At 41.3% G+C, this 3,277-nt stretch overlaps 1 long non-coding RNA gene across 1 annotated transcript; it reads left to right on the forward strand.

Annotated features, from left to right (window-relative positions):
• The first annotated feature begins 344 nt into the window (after positions 1–344).
• On the forward strand, positions 345–2,064 carry LOC310855346. Its single transcript, XR_014568989.1, has 3 exons — positions 345–404; positions 964–1,029; positions 1,494–2,064. It is a non-coding gene; the product is annotated as an uncharacterized lncRNA (long non-coding RNA).
• Positions 2,065–3,277: the final 1,213 nt, after the last annotated feature.

Raw genomic sequence — 3,277 nt, forward strand, 5'->3', positions numbered from 1 at the left:
TTTTCATTGTACGTATATTTTTTTGTCCAGCACCTGTATAATTTCTGGAGATGTTTCTGGAGATGTGTGTGTGCTTCCTTCTGGATCCTATCTCTAAGCTTTTCTATCAACCACACCTGAAGGTGGTTTCATTATTCTCATGCACCCTAGAGTCCCTATATTTTGTTGCTGAATATTTAGCAAAAATAGCATTTAAAATCTCACAGCATGATGTGTTGTGATTGTAGGTGAGACTATTTCCGGCAAGGGGTTTTGGTGAAGGAAAAAAAATCGGGCATGTCATTACAGGCGAAACTTAACAAAATATTAGTGAAAAAAGCATCAATGTGTTTTGTCATTTATAGCCATCTGATGACCGTGACGACCGAGATTCTCTACCAGATCCAGACGTCATGACTGACCAGGTAAGGCTTTCTATCAACCACACCTTCATTATTCTCATGCAGTCCCTATATTTTGTTTTTGTGTATTTGGTAAAAATAGCAGATTTAAAATCTCACAGCGTGATGCGTTGCAAGGCTATTTCTGGCAAAGGGGTTCGGTGAAAGAAAAAATCGGGCATGTCATTACAGGCTAAACTAAACAAAACAAAAATTGTGTAAATCTACAAGGTCTGATGTGAAGCATTGTGAGCTTGTAGATCTGATAGTTTCACTATTTCTTGTATGGCACTGTTGTGTGACAAAGTATAAAATGGGGCTTAAGTGGTTAGTCTTAAATCGTTAAGTGGTTACATATTTTTATTTGATTGATATTGATTTCAATATAAAAAATAACTAGACCTGTGCCTGTCGGGCACCAGCCTACTCGAGAGTGATGCTGGTTGGGGAAAGTTAGGCTGCATCCCCACCCTGTTATGCAATAACCGTTATACCCACCCGTTGTCAGAGTAACTGTTTGTCTGTCTACCTTTTGTGCCCATACTGTATATTGGAGCACTTATGAATGTTTTGTCATTTATAGCTCACGTCTTCATCTGACCTTGATGACCAAGATCTTCCATCTGATCCAGATGATATGACTGGCCAGGTGAGTTCTTCTACCAACCACGCCTAAGGTGCGTTTCATTAAAGATGTGTGTCAGTGGCCCAGGCCGTAGCGTAACGGTCTGGGCACCGGACTGGTGATCCAGTCGCGGTGTGCCGCGGGTTCGACTCCCGGACCCGACACGGCCTTAACCGCATGTCATCCCCCCATCTCTCTCCTGTTTCCTGTCAGCCTACTGTCTGTCCCTTAAAAAATCAATAAAAGGCCGCAAAAAAAATATCTTAAAAAAAAAAAAAAAGATGTGTGTCAGTTAAGGCTATGCACATGGCTAACTAGTGTTATTAACCATAATGATGGTTAACGGCAATTGGCAAAATAACTACTTTTGCATGTTTATACCGTCTGCCTTTTGAAAAAGGTACCACATTTTATATTAAACCTATGAGAAAAGCTGTGTTCACTGTCCTATGCAGACATATGCACTCATGTGGTGTTTTATTTTGCAGGTCATGAATCCATCTGGATTCTTTCTCCTTCCATCTGAGCGGCAACCAAGTGACATGGTCCAGGAATCTGGTTGTGAGTCATCATCAGAGGGCAGTGCTGAATCTGAAGTGGTCCAGGAATCTGGTCGTGAGTCAGAGGGCAGTACTTGTGAAGTTGATTCAGAAATGGAAGAGCTTCCAGAAGATGATCCATTCGGACAGATCGGGTTTGACATAAATATGGATTCAGTACTAATGTCAGCAGGTACAAAGGCTGAAGCTCTTCTCATGCTAATGAGTCATGCAGCAAAGCATAATATAACTGGAACACAACTTGAGGACTTGTTAAAGCTAATTAATATGTTGTTTGGCAAAGAGGTGTTGCCAAGATCAAAATATTAGTTCAACAAGGTCTTTAAAAACAACTCTGACATAGTGGAGTTCCACTTCTACTGCAAAAGCTGTAAATGTACATTGGCACGCAAAAATAAATAACCGATGCAAACATTTTGCATTGTGCAGTCTGTTCTTCCATGAACAGTGCAAGCTTCTTTATCAACGTACCAATTGCACCTCAAATTCAGGCACTTCTTGAAAATCCAGACAAAACACCACCAGTTTAATGGCTACTTTGGTTGTGGCTTCTGTTTACATCCTGGTACTCTAGTAGAGAAACAGGTGACTCCAGCAGTCTATGCAGACAGAGAGGCCAAGGCAATGCTGTTAGACATGGAGCAAGCAGTAGCACAAAACAAAAGTGTCATAAACATGCCTTATTTTGATATAGTGTGGGGGTTCGTACCAGATTATATGCATGCTGTTTTACTTGGTGTCATTAGACAATTCACATAGCTACTTTTGACAGGAAGTGGTCAACCATACTACATTGGAAGTCCCAACACTGAGGAGGCTTGAGAACAGGATGAAGGATATTAAGCCTCCACACCTGATAACACGACTACCCAGGCCCCTTGCAGAGCGCAAATACTGGAAAGCTTCAGAGTGGCGGGCATGGCTCCTATATTACAGCTTGCCAGTCCTGAATGGAATACTTAAACCATGCTATGTGAAGCATCTAAGCCTTCTGGTGTCTGCAGTATTTTTGCTTTTGCAAGAAAACATCAGCTTCCAAGATGTAAACAAAGCAGATGACATGCTGTTTGAGTTTGTCACCAAGGTTCAGTTGCTGTATTGGGAAGCAGCTATGACATTTAATGTACATCTGCTAACTCACCTGGCAAAGTCTTTAAAATTGTGGGGGCCACTCTGGGCACATTCAGCATTTGTGTTTAAGACTGCAAATGGTGGTCTTTTGAAACGGCTGCATGGAACTAAGTGTGTAGCTCTTCAGATAGTCAACAAATTCCTGTTGCACAGAGCAGTACCATTCATCACCACTAAGTATGCAGTTAGTGAACAAGTTAAGGAGTTTTGTTTGGAATTGACAAACGACAGAAGAGTAAAGTGTTTTACCAAATATGATACAACTGTTCTAGATAATGGCAGGGTGACAGAGACTACCGCTTATGAGAAAAGTGCCATCATTTCTGCACAAAGAACAGCACCAGATGAAGTCGTAGTGCATAGGAGAATGGTACATAAAGGACTGATTTATACCAGCAAAAGGTACACCCTCAGTAAGAGACGTGAAGACTTTTTCGCAAAGCTGAGTGGTGGTGGTGGTTATGGAGAAATTCAGGACATAGTATCATTTCCTTCACCAGCAGGAAGTACATAAATTGCTGTACTTTTGAAAAGGCTTCACGTTGTACCTAGTTTTGTGGAACACATCAGACGTGTAAATC

This window comes from Protomyctophum parallelum (genome assembly GCF_964188405.1).
Source record: "Protomyctophum parallelum genome assembly, chromosome: 3".
Classification (NCBI taxonomy): domain Eukaryota; kingdom Metazoa; phylum Chordata; class Actinopteri; order Myctophiformes; family Myctophidae; genus Protomyctophum; species Protomyctophum parallelum.